General features: G+C 43.1%; 3 pseudogenes across 3 annotated transcripts; all 3 read left to right on the forward strand.

Moving 5' to 3' along the window:
* Positions 1-441: 441 nt before the first annotated feature.
* Positions 442-1,572, forward strand: LOC310793183 (alcohol dehydrogenase class-3 pseudogene; annotated as a pseudogene). Its single transcript has one exon. The product of its transcript is annotated as an alcohol dehydrogenase class-3 pseudogene (transcript).
* A 1,605-nt stretch (positions 1,573-3,177) lies between these two features.
* On the forward strand, positions 3,178-4,347 carry LOC310793182 (26S proteasome regulatory subunit 10B pseudogene; annotated as a pseudogene). Its single transcript has one exon. The product of its transcript is annotated as a 26S proteasome regulatory subunit 10B pseudogene (transcript).
* A 2,794-nt stretch (positions 4,348-7,141) lies between these two features.
* LOC310792986 (26S proteasome regulatory subunit 6B pseudogene) lies at positions 7,142-8,347 on the forward strand (annotated as a pseudogene). Its single transcript has one exon. The product of its transcript is annotated as a 26S proteasome regulatory subunit 6B pseudogene (transcript).
* Positions 8,348-24,657: the final 16,310 nt, after the last annotated feature.

Raw genomic sequence — 24,657 nt, forward strand, 5'->3', positions numbered from 1 at the left:
TTAAACTCACTCCCCAGGTATAAAGGCATGTTAACCAGCTCCGCCAAGGGAGCTAGCTCTCTTGGTGTTGCGGTTAACATGCTGGACTCCCAAGTCGAGGGTCGGCAGTTCGAATCCACCCCTGGACAAGCCCTTAACATGGGTTGCTGCAAGTACCACCTACACAATGCCGTTACATGTGCATAAGTGATTTGTGACAGACACTGATGATTTCATACACATTGTGATATCATCCGTCATAAACTGATTATGCATAGACATTGCAGCATCAGTGGCTAAACAGTGACATCACTGATGATGTTACAGTGGCTCTGTGCGTCATTTGTGACAGACAGTGATGATAATATCATAGACATTGTGACATCATCACTGATGTCACAATGTCTATATTATGCATAACTGCATCAGTGAATAAACAGCTTTTGTGGAGGAAGAATGAACATGGAGACAGCTGGGAAAGTGATCAAGTGCAAGGCAGCTGTAGCCTGGGAGGCTGGGAAGCCTCTCTCCATTGAGGAAGTGGAGGTCGCCCCACCTAAGGCCAATGAAGTCCGCATCAAGATCTTTGCCATAGGACTCTGCCACACTGATGCCTACACTCTGAGTGGCAGTGACCCTAAAGGACTTTTCCCTGTCATCTTGGGTCATGAGGGTGCCGGGACGGTTGAGTGTGTCGGCAAGGGTGTCACTAAATTCAACCCAGGTGACACTGTCATTCCATTGTACGTGCCACAGTGCGGCGAATGCAAATTCTGCAAAAGTCCCAAGACCAACCTTTGCCAGAAAATCAGAGTAACCCAAGGCCAGGGCCTGCTCCCTGACAAGACCTCACGCTTCACCTGCAAGGGAAAGCAGTTGTTCCACTTCATGGGGACCAGCACGTTTTCCCAGTACACCGTGGTGGCTGACATCTCTCTGGCCAAGGTGAACGAGAAAGCTCCGCTGGACAAAGTGTGTCTTTTTGGATGTGGCATTTCCACAGGTTACGGTGCTGCCATCAACACGGCCAAGGTCGAGCCTGGCTCTTCATGTGCTGTATTTGGACTTGGTGCCGTTGGCCTGGCTGTCATTATGGGCTGCCAGGCTTCCGGGGCAACCAGGATCATCGGTGTGGACATCGACCCTGACAAGTTTGAGAAAGCCAGGGACTTTGGAGCCACTGAGTGTGTGAACCCCAAGGACTACAGCAAGCCCATCCAGGATGTTCTGGTGGAGATGACGGACGGAGGGGTGGACTATTCATTTGAGTGCATTGGAAATGTGAGACTCATGAGAGCTGCTCTGGAGGCGTGCCACAAAGGCTGGGGTTTGAGCATCATCATCGGGGTAGCCGGGGCGGGACAGGAGATCTCCACCAGACCCTTCCAGCTGGTCACAGGCCGCATGTGGAGAGGCACCGCCTTTGGAGGTTGGAAGAGTGTGGAAAGTGTTCCTAAACTGGTGCAAGACTACATGGACAAGAAGATAAAGGTGGATGAGTTTGTGACCCACACCTTGCCCTTTGAGAGGATCAATGAAGGATTTGACCTCATGTATGTTGGAAAGAGTATCCGCACAGTGCTGACATTCTGAAATGTCTAAAAGTTTAAAACACAGTCATCCATCACATCTGGCTTTTACACAATCTCCGTTCATGGCTCTAGCACTTAATTATTTACCCACATCAGTATTAGAACATAATTCTTTATTCACAGCATAATGCTTATTTTAAATGGTCTCATTGGTCATTAAAGTATTAAAAATGGGGAGGCGGATCAGTGACTAAACAGCTCTCGTGGAGGAAGAAGGAAAATGGAGGCAGTTGGGAAAGTGATCAAGTGCAAGGCAGCTGTAGCCTGGGAAGCCTCTGTTACGAACACTGTGAGACCCAAGAACAGACATTGAAGACTGAGCCCAAAGCAAGACATTGAATACATGTTTAACCTTTGAGCCATGCAAGGCTCTGAACTAGAAAGGTGGAGGCTGGGCTGTTGGAGGCAAGTTTTGCAGCAGCAGCAATGTTTGTGGCAGCATTAGAGTAGCAAACATCAGTGTGGAAGGGATCCGTATTTACATTGACCGCACTGTTGTGAGAATGGATGTGATTGGTCAATGATTAAACGCTGATCCAATCAGCGGGCTGTCAGCTAATTACAGCTGGGGTGTAGCGTATGACTTCCGTGTCCTGTATGAACTAACACGATGCTTCATTTTACAAAGTGATTTGAAAATCAACGCAGACAAAACCCAATCAACTCAGAGTAAATGTTAAGAATAATATGTACGGCCTTGGAAGTCTTTTTAAAGAAAAAAATCTGGATGTTTGGAAGAAAAAAATCTGGATGTTTTTTAACAAATTATAGAGGAATATCTCATTTTAAATTAACATTAGGATTATACTGTTGTGATGTCATTATTCAGTATTTTCTCCTTTTCTCGCACACTTTCATGTCACCACCTTCTCTCCCTTTAGGTCGTTTTACACTACAACAAACAGCAACACAGGCAGAAACACTGAACTTATATTTTATTATCTTATTATTATAAACCAAACATAAAAAATAACATCTCCACCCTCTTTGCTTTGCTCATAGTCTTCAACTAAACCCTAAATATCGCAGTATAAAACATATACTGTAAAACACATTTGAATCATTCCAATACAAAACAGCAGAGGGTGCACCCCCACTTCCCGCAGCCCTGGCCTTCAAAGTAAATGACACCGACAAAAGACTCGTCCAATTGATAACCTCAGCAGGGATAGATTCTTCTTCTGTGGTGTTCTGTGGCAGTTGGCATCCTTTATGTTGCATTACCGCCTCCTTCTGGATTTATCCATCCACTGCCCTAACTCCCTGCAGGGATAGATTTATGGCATCACTGATGATGTCATAGGTTTTTTGTCATCACTTATGATGTCACAATTCTTCTTTTTTTTTTTACCTTTATTTAACCAGATAAGACATTTGAGATACAAGATCTCTTTTGCGAATGTGATCTGGCCAAGAAGGCAGCAATTACAAGCCAGGTTACAATCAACATAAATTACAGTAGGCTACATATAAAGGAAACATAAAAACAGGGCTATAGAGCTATGATATGATATGATGTCACAATATCTATGACATCATCAGTCCTGTCACACCAAAGAAGAAGAATAAATCACTTACGTACAGAGCAATTCAGTGCGGCATCATCATGGCGGACCCCAGAGAGAAGGGACTCCAGGATTATAGGAAGAAATTGCTCGAACATAAAGTAAATGACGGGCGGTTAAAAGAGCTGAGAGAGCAGCTCCGAGAACAATCTAAGCAGTACGAGAAATCTGAAAATGATCTCAAGGCTCTGCAAAGTGTTGGTCAGATTGTCGGTGAGGTGCTCAAACAGCTGAATGAGGAGAAATTAATTGTCAAGACCACCAACGGCCCTCGCTATGTGGTTGGATGCCGCAGACAACTGGACAAATTACAACTCAAGGCTGGCACCAGAGTGGCTTTAGACATGACTACCCTCACCATAATGAGGTACCTACCCAGAGAGGTCGACCCGCTGGTGTACAACATGTCCCATGAGGATCCTGGCAGCGTCTCGTACTCTGAGATCGGGGGCTTGTCTGACCAGATTCGCGAGCTGAGAGAGGTGATTGAGCTTCCTCTCACAAACCCTGAGCTGTTCCAGAGAGTGGGGATCATCCCTCCAAAAGGGTGCCTGCTCTACGGGGCTCCAGGCACTGGGAAGACTCTTCTTGCCAGAGCCGTGGCCAGCCAGCTGGATTGTAACTTCCTCAAGGTGGTGTCCAGCTCCATTGTGGACAAGTACATCGGTGAGAGTGCCAGGTTGATCCGAGAGATGTTCAACTATGCCAGGGACCATCAGCCGTGCATCATCTTCATGGATGAGATTGATGCCATTGGTGGACGTCGTTTCTCTGAGGGAACCTCCGCTGACAGAGAGATTCAGAGGACTTTAATGGAGTTGCTGAACCAGATGGACGGCTTCAACACCCTGCACAGAGTCAAGATGATCATGGCCACCAACAGGCCTGACACTCTGGACCCGGCCCTGGTGCGTCCTGGCAGACTGGACCGCAAAATCCATATTGAGCTGCCCAACGAACAGGCTCGTCTGGACATCCTGAAGATCCACTCCAGTCCCGTCACCAAGCAAGGAGAAATAGATTACGAAGCTATCGTGAAGCTGTCGGATGGTTTCAATGGAGCCGATTTAAGAAACGTGTGCACAGAAGCAGGTTTGTTTGCCATCCGTTCGGACCGTGAATACGTCACTCAAGAGGACTTCATGAAAGCGGTGCGCAAGGTGGCCGATTCAAAGAAGCTAGAATCCAAGCTGGACTACAAGCCTGTATAATGCCCTTCTGTGTCAAAGTCATTTTCTGTATGTGAAAGATTTCTATGCATTTGCTGTGTTGTATATCGAATAAAGAAACAAGTGTGAATTCGCAATAGCTACGACCGGATATGCGATTTCAGAGTGTGACATCCACTCCATTGTGATCTCACTCATTGCCAGTAAATCAACAGTTTGATAGTCACAAGCAGTGTTGGGGGTAACTCATTACAAAAGTAACATGTAATATATTACTTTTAGCAGTAACTCAGTAATATAACTTATTACCAATGGGATTTCAGTAATATTATACCAGTTACTTTGTCAAGTAACAAGTTACAAATTGAGTTACTTTATTTATTTATTATCAAAGCACATTTAAATAAAGATACAATCATTTCCTAATCAAATTGTGTATTTTTAAGCAAATAACCATTATAGATTACAGTAACAAAGGAAAAGGATAGCATTTAGAATTTCGGGCCATTTACACTGACTTCAAGACAGTTTAATTTATTTTTCGGGATGGTTGAGTGGCGGCGATGTCATTCTGATACTGCTGTTATTTTGGTTAAAGTAATGCAAAAGTAGTGTAATAAGTAACGAGTTACTCTACACAGAAAGTAATATTGTAAAGTAGCATTACTTTTAAATGAAAGTAACTAGTAATATGTAGTATATTACATTTTGAAAGTAACTTGCCCAACACTGGTCACAAGTTACACAAAAAAACAACCAACCTACTGGATACATATGGCACACCACTGACAGTACACTGTACAGTCTCAGTGTACTGTGCTGGACAGCTTAAGTAGTTGCAAGGGCAGGTGCCTTTAACAGGTGGTTTGATAGCCTGCTTTTATCTGGCTATATGATTGATTTATATACTAGTATGGTATACTAGCATGAGAAAAATTATGGGTACATTTTGTAATCTCATCCAGTGGAAGTGGCACCATACATCACATAAAGATATTAAAAAGCTTAGTAGCCTACAGAAATTGATTCAAACTGTTTTCCCCATTCCCTGTGTGTGTGTGTGTGTGTGTGTGTGTGTGTGTGTGTGTGTGTGTGTGTGTGTGTGTGTGTGTGTGTGTGTGTGTGTGTGTGTGTGTGTGTGTCTGTGTGCATGTACTGTATGTATGACGGGCAGACCTGCACCTGGCGGCTGGCTAATCTGCACGGCTGGTGGCAATCTACTCATCACTCCACTCCTGTTCATATACCCCGGTTCTCCAACTACTCATCGCCATTTTGTTACGTCTACTACATGGTAACTATATCTCCAATCAAGTTCCTTTGCCTTTTCGTGTTTTTTAGTGTTTCCAGTGTTTGGACCTTGACTGCAACTTTTCCTGTGTTCCGGTCCTGTGCCTCAGATACCTCGCCGCCAGCTGTGTGGTTCAAGTCCATCTTACCTGCCGCCAAGATCTCCATCACCTGCCTGCCTCTGCTCACTCCAGCCGCCCACCAAACTCCATGCATTAAATCCTGTTAAACTTTTACTCTGCCTTCTCATCTGCTTTCTGGTTCCAGAACTCTTAAACTGTGACATAGATTGAATTAATAGGGGTTTACTGCAATATTACACTCCTTTTATTGTTACTGTAGCCTGTACAAATTGATTTAATTACAGAATAGTAATTGAGAGAAATTATGTGACCTTGTCCTATTGTATACAGAGAGTTCCAGGACGAATCCAAGGATCCAGCGGGAGTATAGAACGAGAATCTATCTCCCAGTCGAGTGGGATGGGGAGGCACCACTGAGCATGTAGAAGAGCAATCCACACATTCACTGCAGTATCAAGAAAGACTGTTTCCCTGCTGTACGGACTGGTCAACGGATTTGTCACACAATTGAATCGACGTTATCAGCGTCTTATCACTCCATTCATATCGGCCAGTAGGGCCCTACTTACCTGCTAGTAGGCGCAGAAGGTCGTTATCAGCGATTCGTTATCAGCAATAGGTTTACATTTCACATGTAAATCACATTTTAATGCATTTTGTTGCTTAATTCTAACCCTAACCCTGACCATAACCCTAACGCTAAACCTAATCCTAAATTGTTTTATTTGCCTAAATATAAAGTTGTTTGATAACAGTCATTCCGACCTACTAGCAGGTTTATCAACCTACTAGTAGGTTTATCAGCGATAGAAATGGGGCTGATAAGAGCCTACTGTGTCTATGCGTGACAACCATCTGATCGGGTGGACTGGTGCAGTAGTACACACACACTTCATCGGATTAACTTCATTGGAACACTTGGAACGCCTCATCATTGAAAAATTCAACATGGAGGATCCCGTAGCTGTAGAGTTCTCGGACAACGTGCCAGCAATGTTGAGCTCCAGAAATCATACGGGTCGGTCCTTCTGGCTCCCGAACCAGAGGATCTGGGAGAGCTTTATAGAAGATACAATGTGAAGCAGGCACTGGAGTTCCTCACTGCCAAGGAGGATATCATAAGTGATATCACAGTAAGTGATGTCATCAGTGATGTCACTCAAGCAATTGTGATGTCATCAGTTATGGTGTCATCAGCGATGTCAATTGGGCAATTGTGATGTCATCGGTGATGATGCCATCAGTGTTGTCATCAGTGAGAGATAAATCACTGATGTCACATGGCTTTTTTGTACGTGAGTGATTTGTGACACTGAGAGGAACATAGACATTGTGACATCATCAGTGATGTCATAAATCACTTCCCTGCTGAGGTTATAAATTTGACAACTCTTGCTCAGCCCAACGAATAAAACCTGAACCGGAAGCAACAACATAGATCATCGACCAAGCCCAAGCCAACAATGTTTAGCTCCAGACATCAGACGGGTCTGCCCTTCCTGGCTCCAGAACCAGAGGATCTGGAAGACCTTTACACCAGATACAAGAAGCTGCAGCAGGAGCTGGAGTTCCTGGAGGTGCAGGAGGAGTACATCAAAGATGACCAGAAGAACCTGAAGAAGGAGTTCCTCCATGCCCAGGAGGAGGTGAAGAGGATACAGAGCATCCCACTTGTTATTGGTCAGTTCCTTGAGGCTGTAGATCAGAACACAGCCATTGTCAGCTCCACCACAGGGTCCAACTACTATGTGCGCATTCTGAGTACCATCGACAGAGAGCTGCTGAAGCCCAATGCCTCAGTGGCCTTGCACAAGCACAGCAATGCCCTGGTGGATGTCCTCCCTCCAGAGGCTGACAGCAGCATTATGATGCTGACGTCAGACCAAAAGCCAGATGTGATGTATGCAGACATTGGCGGTATGGACATTCAGAAGCAAGAGGTCAGAGAAGCAGTGGAGCTGCCTCTCACACACTTTGAGCTCTATAAACAGATTGGCATCGACCCACCCCGTGGTGTCCTCATGTACGGACCTCCAGGTTGTGGCAAGACCATGTTGGCCAAGGCCGTGGCACACCACACTACAGCGGCGTTCATACGTGTGGTCGGCTCTGAGTTTGTACAGAAGTACCTGGGTGAAGGCCCTCGTATGGTACGTGACGTCTTCAGGCTGGCAAAGGAAAATGCCCCGGCCATCATCTTCATTGACGAGATCGACGCAATCGCCACTAGACGTTTTGACGCACAGACTGGAGCTGACAGGGAGGTGCAGAGAATCTTGCTTGAGCTGCTCAACCAAATGGACGGCTTCGACCAGAACGTCAGCGTCAAGGTAATCATGGCCACCAACAGGGCGGACACGCTGGACCCGGCCCTGCTGCGTCCCGGCCGTCTGGACAGGAAGATTGAGTTTCCTCTGCCTGACCGCAGGCAGAAACGCCTCATCTTCTCCACTGTCACAAGTAAAATGAATCTCTCTGAGGAGGTCGACCTGGAGGACTATGTGTCCAGACCGGACAAGATCTCTGGTGCTGATATTAACTCCATCTGCCAGGAGGCTGGCATGCTGGCAGTGCGTGAGAACAGGTACATTGTCCTGGCCAAAGACTTTGAGAAAGCATACAAGACTGTCATCAAGAACGACGAGCAGGAGCACGAGTTCTACAAGTAGACAATAACTTCATCCAGACCTCCCCCTCATCCCTCCCCTCTCTGGGATGAAAGGGGTGCCTTTCACCGCAGAGATAGATGTTTGGACAAACGTTTGTTTTTGATTCATGTATGTGTCTGTATCTACAATTTATATTGTGTGAATCCCAAGACACTGGTGTGTATTAACCTCAGACTAAATTACTCGACTTGAAATACTGACCGCATCACGAGAGGTAATGCCAAATTGAGCCCTGTGATTGCAGCCTTGAGAGTCACACTACTGTGTGATGCAATGTTTTTCAGGCACTCTGGAGGTTCCTCAGTATATTTGACCCTGATTGTAGCTAGAGTGACAATGGAGCATTTAGTACTCACTTGATGATTTAAAAAAAAAAAGGCCTCATCACTGTGTTTCATCAGTGATTTATGACATCAGTGATATATGACATCACTATAGTAGTGATCTGGCCACCAGGCCGAGCTGGGGGGGAGGGAAGGAAGGAAACAGTGGATGGGTGAGGCGGAAGGCCGGTCGAGTAGCGAGGGAGGTCCGCGTGCTGGCATGAGGGCTGAGAGGTCCAGGAACACGGTGGTCGAATAGAAGAGCGAGGTGGCCAGAGATTGAGGAGGGGGCGGACCCCCGAGTCTGGAATTTGTGTAATATTCTGTGAGAGGCATCAATGTGCCACAAGGCATCCAGTCTGCCGGAAAGGCATTAGAAGAAGAAGGCCGAGCCATCTAGAACTGTATGACATACATCATCAGAGATTTATGACATCATTGGTGATATAAATATGAGATCACTATAGAGTAATGACCTGGCCATCAGGCCGAACGATCTACAACTGAATGACATCATCGGTGACCTGACTTTCAGTGGGTGACCTAGGTATAGTTCAGGCATTTTACCCCAAAGAGGGTAAAATGCTTGGGTAAAATTAGGGTAGTGAGAGGGTCAACTCATTGCAACAAAACCAAACTCAATCAATGTGTCCTCAATATTATGTTCTAAATGAGAGGGGGGGGGGGGGGGTGGATAAAAGTCCAATGTAAAGACGTATTTTCGCCTTATACATTTTATTATGGTAGGCTATATTTTGCAAATTCATATAATTAGAGTTTGCATCTATCTATTTTCCTGATGTGATCAATATTTTACCTCCCTTAAATGGCTCATCCAAACAAATATTTCATATTTCAATATTTGCATGTAATAGTTTACATTGCCATATTAAATACTTAACATTTAGCTAGTAGCACAGTGTTTCATTCGCCCCACAGGTGTATCCCTATAAGCTAAGCTAACACAGAAGCTAAGCTAGCATGCTACATGAAACAATCACTGAGCTGTATTCTACAGATGGGTCTAACAGATGAATTATGTTTGCAGCATTAAATAGAGGAGATGTATTTGCATTAGACTCTCTGCATGGACTTCCACTCGCGAGTTGCACATTTTGAAATCCCCGAAGGAGTGCTGCTGCAGTCACACTCAGCTGCACAGCCACAGTGCTGCTGCAGTCACACTCAGCTGCACAGCCACAGATCACTGTCATCACTCAAACTCATTTTACTCCGCCTGGGGCAAGTGACGCAATTGATTTTTTTTTGTAGCTCGGATCCAACTGCAATGTGTAACTAGGAAGACTGATATTTTCAGACGTGGACTATACAAAGAGGAAATCCAATAGGAATCTGATGTGTTGTGAAATTGACATATGTTTACTTGGCAGCAGCAAATCAGCAACAGTGTCAGGAGCTAACACAGCTGTAGCTTTCCCTCTGGCCTTTTTTCTCCTTCTTTCCCTCATCCTCAACAACTGACTGTGCAAAAACACTGGAATTGAGCAGCCACAGTCTCATTATGTGTGGTGTCTTGCGGATGGATTGAGTGACCGACCCTTCAGATGATCAAACCTGGGGAAATAAGCGGCTGACAGGTGGTAAGACGACCCAGAGGATGATGACAAAGGAGGCATCTGTATCTGCTGTGTACTGTAAACACGTGTGTGGCGGGCGGCCATGTTGCCAATGCGAGTCTACCTCTAACCGTCAAACTGGTATTTCATGCGGCCCTCCTTCAGGCCTTTTCTTTGTGAATATGATCACTTTCTGCTTGTGGTGGTAAATAAGGAGCGGTTGCCATGCCAGCACGGATCTACTGACACAGCATCCACAATATTTCATGTAAATGTGCGTAGCCTCCCCAAACACTGATCAATTAACGCACTACAGTATTTGTCTTCTCTAAAACATGCTTTCTCTGTCATTGTTTTGTCAGAAACTTGGTTATTAGAAGGTTCTGAAAAATATAATATAATGCTGTACATCTTTGCAGAAAAACTAGAATAGGGGGGTGGAGTATGCATTTTCATTCACAAGGAATTTCATTTGATTGAGAGACCTGATCTTGCTCAGGTACTGAAATCACTATTTGTGGGAATATAATCTTGTGGCTTTTTTTGGTGGGAAAAAAGTGATTATTGGGTGCACTGGCAATGATGCGCTTGCATCAACCCTGGATGCTATAGGTAAGGAGGATATAATCTGCTTTCTTTCTAGGTGATTCGGTAGTAGATATATTAAAAAATTAAATTCACAGATCATTCACAGGTAGCTGATTTTCTAAATACATTATACGCCAGCTTTCTACATCCTCATCTACAAACCAAGAGTGATGGTGACGGAGATGTCTGCTACACTAATTGACAATATTTTTTTACTAATTCTTTAGGTAAAGTGGGAAAAACTTTTCTGACCATCTTCCAATTTTTCAACTAACATTGTCTACAGTGAAGTGTCAGACAGGGTTTCCGTTGTCCCGTAATTGAAGGACATTGGCCTTTAAAATGAATCAAAATCCTGCAAATTAAAATCCCCCGAGTTATAATTGGCATACGTTAAGAATATTGACCTGTCACTTTATAGTTTGGTAACACTGTCAAACAGCTCCACACGAGGTGTGACAAACTAACATGCTAGTACTGCTTGTCTTTAGCTGCTTCTGATTGGTCAGCCTAGACTCTAGAGGTACATCACGCTTCTCTAAAATGCTATTGGCTAATGGGGCGACTGGGCGGGACTGAGTGTTGGGGTTTTGACAGTGTGGTGAGGTTTGTGTGTGTCAGTGTGTGCGCTGCTGTGCACTGATATAGCGCGTGTGTTTTCCTCTTAACGTAGTGGCTAGCTACCCAAAGCAAGCCAAGTCTACTATTTTCTAGTACTCTACAATTAGCCTGACTCATTTGTAATAGGCTAAGTGTGTTTGTACGGCTAAAGTTTTGCATTACTATCCTATCATCTGAGAACTGTAGCCTGATGCTAATGTAGAGGCTAGTGTTTTCCGCCTGCTTGTTAACGTAGAGCAGGGGTGCCCAATACGTCGATCGCGATCGCGAAGGTAGTGTGGTAGATCGCATGGCATTGAGGGGAAAAAAAAAAAAAAAAAAAATTATAATAAAATAAAATATAATGGAAGTACATGCAGTTGTTTATTTTAATTATGGATCATAATACAATGCAATTGTATTGTAAAGTGAGAAAAAATAAATCATGTATTGGGGGAAAAAGTGATGCATCGATTTAAGATGCATCGATAATCGTAATGGAATCGAACCGTAGCCCTCTGAATCGTAATCGAATCGAATCATGTGGCCAGTGAAGATTCACAGCCCTAATGTCAAGTGGTTGTGGGACAACGAGAAAGTGTTGTGAGGTTAGTTACTGCAGGCTGGAAACGATGTGTGTGCGTTTGCGATGTTGAAACTGGACTGGTAGATCTCGGGAGGCTGGCTACTTGAAAAGTAGATCTTGGGTCAAAAAGTTTGGGCACCCCTGACGTAGAGGATAGTGTTTTCTGCCTGCTTGCTAACTGGACGCTACAGTAGGCTACATAGATCTATTATATTATCGGGACGCTAGTGTTTTCCGCCTGGACGAGATTACCAGCTGGACCATCGCCACACCAGATAGCGCACCATGTGATCGGAAAAGCACGGTTGCACCTCTGGAAATGATAGGCTAATTGAGTCTTATTGGCTGTTCATACTTTCAAATAAAAAATTTAAATCTACATGCCTAATTATGTCATTCTGTATATAGCCTAAGCTTATATCAATTGTTTTTAAGCTAAATAAACACAGATTTAATATGTGTCCTGAATTTATCCCACTTGTCCTGTATTTGAAATCTTAAAGAACACGTTGTCCTGCAGCTGTTTTGTCTACCAGCAAGCCTGGTGTCAGAAAGGGGTCGTCAAAAATTAAGAAATGCAATATATTCAACAAAAGAAATACTGAACACCTTAAAATGTTGATTGATGATATTTCATGGGATGCTGTTTATAAGAAACCTGGCCCAGATTTTGCTTATCAAACTTTCTTGTCTTTATTCAACTCTGCTTTTAACACTTGTATTCCACTTGTGAAACCATGCAAGAGTTTTTCTGGAAACACCTATAAACAAACCATGGATTACTTCTGGTCTATCAATCTTCTTTTTCTTCTTTTTATCAAATCCAACAGCTTTGAAACCTGCAATTTACTAAAAAGTACTGTATAAGAATACCCATCTGCTTCGTATATCCAAAAGGACATAGGCTATAGGCTACTGACAAATGTAAAGAATCATCTTCCAATATTAAGGCAACATGGAAAACCATCAATCAACTGTATAATAAGGGGAAATCCTATACTACTCACCCTTCAGAATTTAAAAGTGACAGTAGGTATTACTTAACCTTGCTTGCAAGATGGATAACCTCGCGAGATCAAAAGAGATTCTCTCGATGAAACGTAATGTGAAGCTAAACCATCCATCTGGCAGTGTCAGGTTAAGTATTACTGACCCCATTGAAATCTCTTGCTTATCAATTTCTTTGTAAATGTTGGTGCTTCCTTAGCTGAAAAGATAAAAAGTACTGATGGAGGTCCCTTGGACTAGATTAATAAGCACTACCCTGTTCTAACTTAGTTTAGAAATTACGGATATAATTGGTAACCTACAAAAATCAGCAGCCAGGAACTCAAAGATGACACTAATGATCATACACATCCACCAATCCCGAATGATCAGCGTCTGAGGGAGAGAAGGGATGGGGCAGAGGAGGAGAACATTGTTGTGAGAAAAATACTGTAAACAAGAGGAGTTCATTTAGGGGTCAGACTAGGTGGGCAGGGCTTCCAGCTAATTCAAACCTGGGAGGGTATCAATGTTCCCAGGGCTCAATGTCCCCAGGGTTCAATGTTCCCAGGGCTCAATGTTCCCAGGGCTTAAGTTCCCAGGGTTCAATGTTCCCAGGGTTCAATACGAGTGTTTCCTCTATATGCATTCAGCAGCGGCGCACCCAGGCGCCCAGGAACAGCGCCGACTGTGAAGCAAATTGAAATGGTGGCCAAGCTTGGTATTGCAAGTCGCGAGACGCCCTAGGGCTCAGAAAGACTCAAAGTCAAAAACGACTCTTTTAGTTATCAAATATTTTTTATGGGCCCTTTTTTTCAGAAGCCACTAATAAGGCAGTCTTTTCTGGGGCTACATCTGGCCCATATGATCTGGCCTCGGGACGCGGATCACTTCCTTGCATAGTCGGACTGGCCATAGGGAGCACTGGGACCGGTGGGCTGGTGGGTCGCTTGACCAGGATTTTTTTTTTGAGACAGTGACCCCGTTTGTGTAGAAACATGATTTTATGAGAAAATATTGATTTTGGCTGTTTTGAGGTTTCATCAGATTTCATTCGCTTTTATTCTATGTAAAGATTATTGTGAAATTCGAATGATAAATGTAGTTTTGAAGCTCATAAAGGTAGGGTGACAAGCAGAACTAGCTTACTTCGTCAAACTTTGGGGCCGTCTTTCTCCGAGTTGCATGTTTTTATATATTCATGCGAGGAAAATATGTGCTGTGTCAAATCCTATCCTTAGCAGCCCCCCTCCCGCTCCCAACAATATTGTCAATCCTAGACCAGTCCGCGGTGCCAAAAAGGTTGGGAACCCCAGCCGTAGTCGATGACATATCATTGTCTCTGTGCCACGGCTATTTGTTTTTCTTTATGAGCTCTTGCGCCCCAATTCCAAAGGGGTTCCTGCAAATGGTAAATAAACTTGACACTCTCTCTCTCTCGTTGCCTGGGTGCTCCGAGCCCCCCTCAGGTTTGATGGGTTATCCAGGATGGCTTTTCAGAGCAGTGTTGTTATTTTACAGCTTTACGGCGTGTCGGCGACGCGGAGCACAGCGTTGGCTAGAGGAATGCAGCTCGTTAAACAGAGCGGGGCAGCGGGGCATTCCTGCAGCGTGAGGTAGAATAGGGCCGGGGAAACATGAGACCAAGCTTAAAAAGCTCTCCTCCAAATGAATTCTCACTACTTCTACCTCTCCTTCCTGGAAAACACAATCTGTAATGGTGACCTCACACACTATAGGTGTAAATAAAAATAAAAAAATCAAACCAATAAAACCGTCGCTGATTTTTGAACAGACCGCCACTAATATTTAGTGCTCTACTAACCAAATAAAAGTGAAATAACAAACTCAACACACTCATAAAATAAATTAAAACAAGATGACAGGAGAAGGGAGGAAGGGTCTAACCTGATGCTGCCAGATGGTTTGTGTTCACATAACCAACTGGGAACGAGGCGCTCCCGAAACCGTTTCAAAGGGAAGGCGCATTCAAAAAATACCTGGCAGGTGATTGGTTGAGCCATCTGTCTATCACGTCTATCATGGGCTAGCTCTCGCTGGCGTCACTCCAATTTGGAGTCCAAAGCCCGCCTGTAGCTGCCTCCATGGATGCTGATTGGTGTGAACCACTGGTGGTTCAGATTCAAACCAATAGATTGGAGCGTGGCAAGATGGATTTGTCATGTTGTCGTGAGCTCATGATCTCACGTGAATCCAGTTGCCTCACACGGTTAGGAAGGGTCAGAACAGAGGGGGAAACAACAGAATAGTCAAATAAAAAAATAAAAGATAAACTGAATTCCCACAATTCAGTTGATTTTTTTCACCTATATGTATTTCTATTTATTCACTTCTCATCTGCAGTCATCATATTTGTAGACTTGAGTATTTGTTTGGGGTCTTTAGATTTGGGTGGGGGGAGTACTTTTTAGCATAATTCAACATTTTTGGCAAGGTGTCATTCACACACTGAATGTGCCTCTACAGAAACACGAGCCTGGTAAACTATCCTGATCATATGTCCTCACATTCTGTTTGGTTCTGCAGATCAGTTTGGCCTCCAGCCCGCCCACAGTGATTTCCAGAAATTACGAAGTGCACGGGCCAATCAGGGACCTGCCTCGTAGTTGACAATGTAACCGGCCAATCAGGGACACCGCCGGCAAAACACCCAAAGCAATGAGCAGTGACATTAATGTTAGTAGAGTAAACACAGCCATAAGTGCAGTTATTGCAGAAATACTGTAGACTCAATAACAACAATTAAACAAGAACAAGAGTATGCCCCAGGGAAGTTTTCGCCGACCTTCCGAGCAGATTTGGATTGGATTTGGCGACGCTGATTGGCTGAAGGAGTTGTCTATCAAGGCAAGTACTGTACATTCAAGAATTCAAATTAATTTCAATGTAAATGGCAAATAAACTTGAACATTCTGCTATTGAAATAGCATGGTGGCCAGTAAGAGCGGTAGTGTGGTCGGGATGAATGAAGGCGTAAACCAGAAGCTTTCCTGGGGCAGATGTTAGAGAACAGTCTGTGGATGGGAAGCGTGGGGGGGTATGAGTCCTGGTTGCTGCACTAGCGCCTGTTCAGGGGGAGGGGAACTAGGGGGGGGGGGGTAGTGTGATCCTCCCATGTGCTACGTCCTGCCGGTGAAACTCCTCACTGTCAGGTGAAAAGAAGCAGCTGGTGACTGCACATGTAGTGGAGGAAGAGGGGGTGGAGCAATAACCAGGGCCGCAGGGGGAATTGGCCAAGTACAATAGAGCAGAGGTTCTCAAATGTTTTTCAGCCAAAGACCCTACAAGATAGAAAATATACCGGGGACCCCCTCATTCTGATTTGTGATTTTGGGCTAAGCTTAATTGTTTCCACGGTAACGTGCTTGACTTTTAATTTGATAGGCTTGTTATTATAATGTAATCCATGAACCATTTTAGTTTTAAAGCATAAACTATTTTCGTTGAACTATGAAGATTTTGCAAAAAAAATATATATATATTTTTTTTTTATTACATTACATTTACATTACGTCATTTAGCAGACGCTTTTGTTTTGTCCAAAGCGACTTACAATATCACAATTTGTCAACAGTCCAGAAAACCACTATGCAACACAATCAATGACAGCCAAGATATTTTGATAGACTAGCACCATGTAGGAAGTAGTTTGAGAAGGAATAAGTAACATGTAGCATTTTCTTTTTAATAAAAAATAAAAAAAAAAAATTACTTGAAAACTTTTCGCGGACCCCCTGGCAAAGTGCCACGGACCCCTGGGGGTCCGCGGACCCCCATTTGAGAACCACTGCAATAGAGAGCTGAACATTCACGTGACATTTTCTTGCCCCTGAAGAGAGTTCCACATTCATTTCTCCATAGACATTTCGAAAAATCCTTTTTCGAAACGAGTTTTAAGGCTAGAACCACGCTAACCCGTGACCTACTGAATCGTGAGTGACCATAAAACATTCCAGTTTTTTTTTTACGTCTATGGAGAAATGAATGCGGAACTCTCTTCCAGGGCAAGACATGTTCAGCTCTATTGGGGAGAAAATGGTGGGAGAATCCAGAAAAAAAACACTTGATCTAAAAAAGAAAGAAAGAAAAGATATACATAATATAATAAATATGTAATAATATTGAACATCATATCATCATATCGTGGTTTGCAGAAACGTGATTGGGCTGGTCAAAGATAATACAATACAATAAAGATCTGAACTGAATTGAGATGGATGATGAGTATGAAGTTGGGCAGACGATCCATGAACTTGTTCTGGGGTTTCAAAGATCTGGGGAATGAGATTAATTTCAGATTATGAGACTCTCTGGGACAGAGCATCTGTCTGATGGAGGGACCAATTCAAAAAAAATCACCATTCGTCCAGACATGACAACAAGCACACGGGCCTCTGCCTCTCTGTCTGTGCAGAGAGTGAAACCATATTGGACGCCGACTTGGGGCGAATAGGAAAAGTGAATGAAATTTTGAGCAGGCAATGTAATGGCAATCCTTGAACTTTTACGATGACCTCGGCAGGCTGGACATAATAACCCTAAATGACTTTACAGCCTGGCTCAATTAGTGGGATCTGCTTGGGTTACAGTCAGGAAGTCATAAGGAGCCATATTTGATTCACCAGAGCAGGCAAATGGAAAATTGCTGGAGTGATTTTTTTTATATAACCAGGCAGAGCGGCTGCATAAAATGTAGAGACCTGGTTCAGAAGTCTATCTCCATCTTAACATTGAGTCTGTTACTGAGGAGTAATAATGAATTAACTGAGGAGTGAAGAGATCTGTCAGGTGGGTTTGATAATTCCACGTGTTTCCAATGCAAATCAACTAGTTTCAAGAATTTAATCGAATCAAGAGTCACTCTTGATACTGTAGCACTGGTTTCAACATACTGACAGTGACGACGTTTCAATCAGGAGAGACTAGTGAATGAATAAAATAATATTTATTACAATAAAGTGAATGATGACATAAAGTTTACCTTTATTTATACAGGGGGAGTCTCACTGAGAGCAATGCTCTCTTTTTCAGGAGTGCCCTGTTCACATTCATACCTGGAAGGTGACCAGTACAACCACAGTCTGATCTGCTGGCCACTGATCAGCTCCACTTGAGCGGTTGGGGATAAGGGCCTTGCTCAAGGGCACCTCAGTGGTGGTAATGAGGGAGGGGCAAGCGCTGCCTTTTCACTTTCCCCACCCAGATTTATCCTGCCGGTCCCAGGGATTGAACCGACGACCTTCCGGTCACAAGCTCGCTTCTCTAATCATTGGGCCACCACTGCCCGTATGATGAGAATAAGCTATTGTTAATAGTCTTTGGCGCTTAGACACCACAGGGAGATATTGAGATAGAACTGCATTAGCCCAGAGCAGCATCCAGATATCCCCCTGTAGAGTTTAGATACTGGTGGTGGTGATGGTGATGCCTCTGCATCTGAGACTGAAGAATCTGATGACTGATGGTTCTGCGAAGACTGGGTGGAGAGGGGGAGGTGGAGGGTGCGAGACTGACAGCAGCAATGTTGAGAGGCTGAATGGGATAGAAAAGGGCACATTTAAGAAGACCACAGGCATGTGATTGGCTTACAATGGGGGGTGAAAAGCAATGTGATAGGCTTACAATGGAGGTGTGTGGGGTGAGAGGTGATGTGACGCTATGCTATTGGTTAAAAGACACCAGCAGCAAACATTCAATGAAGCCCGGAAGTGTGGAGAAATAAGAAGTGAACTGAGGAAGCGTAAAGTGTAGATTATAGTCTTCCTGTCTGAACTTCCGTTAGAACTTCATTTACATGCAATATATTCCCATATTAACCCGACTAAGACAATACTCTGAATAAGACGCTGCCATGTAAACACCATGTTCTGATTACCTTAACCCGAATAAGGTCATAGCAGTCGAATTAAGACGTGGAGTATTCTGATCTTTGTTGTATTATTGAAGTGGATTGTAGACATATAAACACCTTAATCACACTGTGACGTCCTATCCGAGATTTCACAGCATTTAGCATCACATACGGCACTCACACTGCTTGACGACGCACTAGCTTCCAGCAGCAAGTGTTGCACAACTTGTTTACAGAAGAAAAGATGGCTGCCACCGGTAAAAAAAGAAGTCCCAACATGTTGTCCCTAACACGGTAGAAACATGACAGAAAGGCTTTCAGGTTCAATTTAGGAGGGAAACCTTGGAGGCAGGACATCATGTGGGCATGTCTTCAGTCATTAATTGGACTCTGCTCTGTAGCATGTAAATGGGAATATGAACAGAATATAAAGGTACAGGACCGGACAAACCCGGTCTTTATTTGTCACAATGCACCAATGCATGCACATTATGCATTACGTGAAATTCCTCCGCATTTTTCCTACTCCAGGCCAGGAGCGTTGGGCAGCTACAGTGAAGCGCCCAGGGATATTCTATAAGGAAATCATATTCACCTTAATCGAAATATTGTCTTATTTAGAACAAGGTCAATAGTTGGATATTGCAGTCCGTGTAAACATCGTCATTGATACTAACAAAAAAAGTGTGGAAGAAGAACACTAGTGGAGGGAAGAAAAGACACGAAGATAAACAGTCTATAACAGTCTATATAAAGAAACACACATTTTGTTCAACCCCCAAAAAAATTTTACCCCCCCCCCCTATGTATTCTAGCTGATATATTCTAGCAGCAGTTTATTTGCAGGTTTTGTCCAAACTGGACGTGACCTGACGTCACTCAGGATCTGGTTTCTTCAGCCAGCTGGATCACAGGTTTGGTTTCATGTTAGTGTCAAACAGCCAGTCAGTCAGAGTTAACACAGAGCAAACATGCCCCCTACTGACCACTCACTGAACTCCATCCATATGAGCTGTCATCTGACTCAGAGCAGGAGTTTTGTTTTTGTTTGTTTTTTCATTTTCAAATCCAACACAATAACAGACAACATACAACAAAAAAATGACAGTAGAAAGTCCACAATGCAGCAATTAAAAGGACAATATAAAAAGAAGAAGAAGAAGAAGAAGAAGAAGAAGAAGAAGAAGAAGAAGAAGAAGAAGAAGAAGAAGAAGAAGAAGAAGAAGAAGAAGAAGAAGAAGAAGAAGAAGAAGAAGAAGAAGAAGAAGAAGAAGAAGAAGAAGAAGAAGAAGAAGAAGAAGAAGAAGAAGAAGAAAAGGGGGACAAAGAGACAGGGACATCAAACTTCAACATTGAACACATCCTCAATAGAGGAAAGTTATTACTTGTTACAGAGCTGGTGCAATGGAGGTTTTTCCATATAATCCATAAAGGGTTGCCATACCTTGTAAAATTATTTACTCTTATTCCTCTACCAGTAGGCTAAGTTATTTTCTCTAGGGGTATACAGCTATTAATATCAGAGAGCCACATTGCAATTGGGAGGGGGGTGTCAGATTTCCATTTTAAAGCAAAATAGATTTCTTAGCAATGGCCAGTAAAATTTCTGTCAGTGTTATAGCATGGCTATTTTTAAGATTGGAGTTAGTAAAATTCCCCAGTAAACAGATCTCTGGATCCAATGGAAAGACATACCAGTCCCCTGCCAAAACCCCTGCAACTTAGGGCACTGCCAAGTGGAGTGCAGGAATGTTCCCTCATCTAAGCCACATCTGAAACAAAGGGACGATATATTGGAGTTATACTGTATTTATGCAGTTTGTGTTGGAGCCATTCTATTTATTTGTATTTTTGGCTGTAATTGAGTGGCTGAGAGTTAGTCACCAGCCGATGACGTGTTATACGTGCGACAGCGGTGAGAGACATTAATTGAGCCAGGTGTGCGACACAGCAAACAGACGCCAGAGAGAAACAGTTTCCAACCGCACCGCACCGCGCATTACACGCTCTTTAAGTTGATTATCGATATTTATTTTGATACTTGAATCCATATTGAGCCCTTTTGAACCTACGTTACGTTATTTTGATTTGAACTTAACGAGGCCGCTGCGCTGTACACGTACACACACTATATAGCCTACATCAAACAAACATTCATCTCTTCATCTGCACGAGAGCGAGAGCTGCAACTCAAGGTAAGAAGACAGCAACTGTGCGCGACTGCGCGTTGGAAGTCTATGGCGTCTGACGGCTTAAAAATTGAAAGAAAGCCAGGACAATAGTTGGAAACTTCTCAAGTTGAAGACTTCGTTTGTCACCGTTGGATTGGAAGGATTGTGCATCGTGTTAATTGTTGTTGAATGTGAATGAGCGTTGGAACGCATTATTGGAGAGTAACGTTAATTTGAAGAGGAACGGGATATTTCCGTGCATTGAATGTTGCAAACCGGCTTGCCACTCGCTCAATAAGCACTCACGTTGAAACATGTATGCACGAAGCCTGCTTGAAAGCCCCGCCCGCGGGTGAAGTGAACGGCGTGGAGCTGTATTGATCAATGCAAGTGTGCGAAAATATTGCTTTGAAGTAATTATGTCCAAAGACCGCGAGGCTGGAAAAAAGGAAGCAAACATGTCTGAAGAAAGAGAAAAAAGAGAGATCAAAATGACGGAAAAGGGTATTGAAGCAAAACTTTCTCATCAAAAGAATGCAAGAAAGAGTACATTTAAACAGATGAAAATCAAAAGAAATAATATTGAGTCAATGATGGTGGATTACAATAACGTGGACACTGTTGAAACGGCCTATGAGAAGCTCTGTGACTTAAATAAGGAATTTTCAGAGCTGCAGTGTTCTATTTATAATTTGCTCCCAGAAGAGCAAAGGGATTCTGATCACAATGAATGGTATTTACCTAAAGTTGCAATGATCAAGGAATTTCAAGAAATTGTGAAAAAATGGTTAAAAAAAGCGGTTATGCACGCCAATGATGCCGAAGAACCAGATTTGTCACCTAATGCAGATACAACAGTACATGAAAGTTTGCATGCCACTTCTGTTGGTAAAATAAGTAAATGTGACTCAAAGAAAAGTGCCACGAGCATCAAAAGTAAAGCCTCTGTTCATTCAGCTCTCATACGGGCAGAAGCCAAAAAAGCAGCCCTTATTGCTAAAGCTGCCGTGATGCAACAAAAGCATGATCTTGAAAAAGAAGAAGCTATAATGATGGCTGAGTTTCAAGCTAAAAAGGATGCTCTAAACATGGAAAGTGAAATTGCTGCAGCAAATGCAGAAGTTAATGCTCTTGAAGAAGCTACTAAGGAAGATGATTATCTACAGTATATACAAAGAGGTGATGATCAAAGGCTTGATGATGATGATGATGATGATGATGATGATGATGAAGACGAAGACGAAGACAACAGAGTTTTGTATACTAGGACTGTCCCCAGCATTCACAAAGTACATGTGCAACGTCATCCTAAGAAAAGTCCTGTGCAAGATGACAACCATACGGACCTGTTAAAAATCATGGAACGACAAAATGAAATTACTCAAATGTTAATTAAAGAACAAAGACTCTCACTTCTTCCGACAAGAGAAATTCCAGTTTTTCATGGAAATCCAATGCATTATTTGTCCTTCGTGCGTACATTTGAGCACTGTATTGAAAGTAAAACCGATAATGAATGTGACAGGCTATTTTTCTTGGATCAGTTCACAAGTGGTCGAGCACAAGTGCTTGTCAGAAGTTGCATGCATATGCCACCTAAAACAGGATATAAGGAAGCTAAGAAATTATTACAAAAGGCATTTGGAAATGATGTTTTGATCGCTTCAGCTTATCAAGAGAAAGCCCTGAATTGGAATGTGCTCAAAGCAGAGGATAGAAAGGGACTTCAAGATTATTCACTATTTTTAAGGAGCTGTTGTACTGCTATGACTGATATTGACATGCTGCAAGACATGAACTGCCCAACACATATGAAGACTGTCATAACAAAACTGCCTTACAAACTCAAAGAAAGATGGCGCTCTATTGCTTATGACTATTGTGAACGCACAGCCAAAAGAGCCAAGTTTAAACAACTTGTGGACTTTGTGGAAAGACAGGCAAACATCGCTTGTGACCCAATGTTTGGAGACATAAATGATGCTGCACAAAGGAAAGACAGAAATGTAAATATTCAAACAAGTGATGGATTTCGACCTCTAAAATCTCAAAAAAGCAGCTTTGTGACAATCACGCAGGAAACGCGTTCAAGGAGTCCAAGCCATGGAAACACTGAAACATCAGAGGAAAAAGTTTGTTTGTACTGCAAAAAGGATCACAACACGGATGCTTGTGAGCAGTTGGATAAAAGGAAACACGAAGACAAAGTGCACTTCTTCAAGGCAAATGGCATTTGTTTTGGATGTGTGAAGAAAGGTCACCTGAGCAAAGATTGTAGAAGACGCTTAACCTGTACCATCTGCAAGTTAAAACATCCGACAATATTGCACATTGTGAAGAGGCAAACAGAAGATGACAAAATGGATAACGTCAACACTGAGAAATTGTCAGTGAGCAGTGCAATGGTTTCTTTGGAGAAGCCAACTGGGGCCGGTGACAACCAAACCCTTTCCATCGTTCCTGTTCAAATAAAACTGACAAACAGTGACACCTGTGTACAAACGTATGCTTTCCTGGATCCAGGGAGCACTGCAAGCTTTTGTACTGAAGCACTTAGGAAACAGTTGCATATAAAGGGAAGAAAAACAAAAATACTGCTGAGAACTTTAGGGCAAGATAAAGTCACCAATATTGACATCATATCCGGTCTTGAAATCTCAGGTATTAACAAAAATGATTTCATGAAACTTCCATCTTTGTACATCCAAGAGGAAATTCCAGTAACCAAAGAGCAAATTCCTACACAGGCAGCAATAAGTAAATGGGACTACCTGAAAGAGGTGAAATTGGCCCATACCGATGCAGATGTCGGCCTGCTGATAGGGAATGATGCACCGAATTTGATGGAGCCCTGGAAGATAATCAACAGCAAAGGAAATGGGCCTTATGCAGTTGAAACTAAACTTGGATGGGTTGTAAATGGAATGTTGCACAAAGACAGCCCTGAAGGAAGTGCATTGAACCACATTTTCAGTAACCGTATATCAGTAGTAAATTTAAATGATCTCTTAATTCAACAATATAACCATGACTTCCCTGAAAAGACCTCAAATGAAAAGTCAGAAATGTCAGTAGAAGACAAAAGGTTCATGGATGTAGTCTCAAGCTCAGCTAAAATAAAAGATGGACATTACCAGCTCAAGCTCCCTTTTAAACAGCATGATCCATTAATGCCCAACAATCGGCAGATGGCTGAACAGCGAGCGCTTTCTGTAAAAAGAAAGTTTGAGAAAGACGACACCTTTCAAAAGGAATATACTGCTTTTCTGGAGAATGTGATTGCTAAAGGACATGCAGAAGTTGTTCCACATGATGAACAAAGCCAAGAAGAAGGTAAAGTATGGTACTTACCTCACCATGGTGTTCGACACCCAAGAAAAGGCAAGCTTCGTGTTGTTTTTGACTGCTCTGCATCCTACCAAGGCACCTCACTAAATGAACAGTTAATGCAAGGCCCAAACCTCACAAGTACATTACTTGGTGTTCTATTGAGATTCAGAGAAGAACAAGTGGCTATGATGGCGGATGTAGAGGGCATGTATCATCAGGTCAAAGTGACACCATCTGACTCCAACTACCTGCGATTCTTATGGTGGCCAAATGGTG

Source organism: Poromitra crassiceps (assembly GCF_964638095.1).
Source record: "Poromitra crassiceps genome assembly, chromosome: 18".
Taxonomy (NCBI): domain Eukaryota; kingdom Metazoa; phylum Chordata; class Actinopteri; order Beryciformes; family Melamphaidae; genus Poromitra; species Poromitra crassiceps.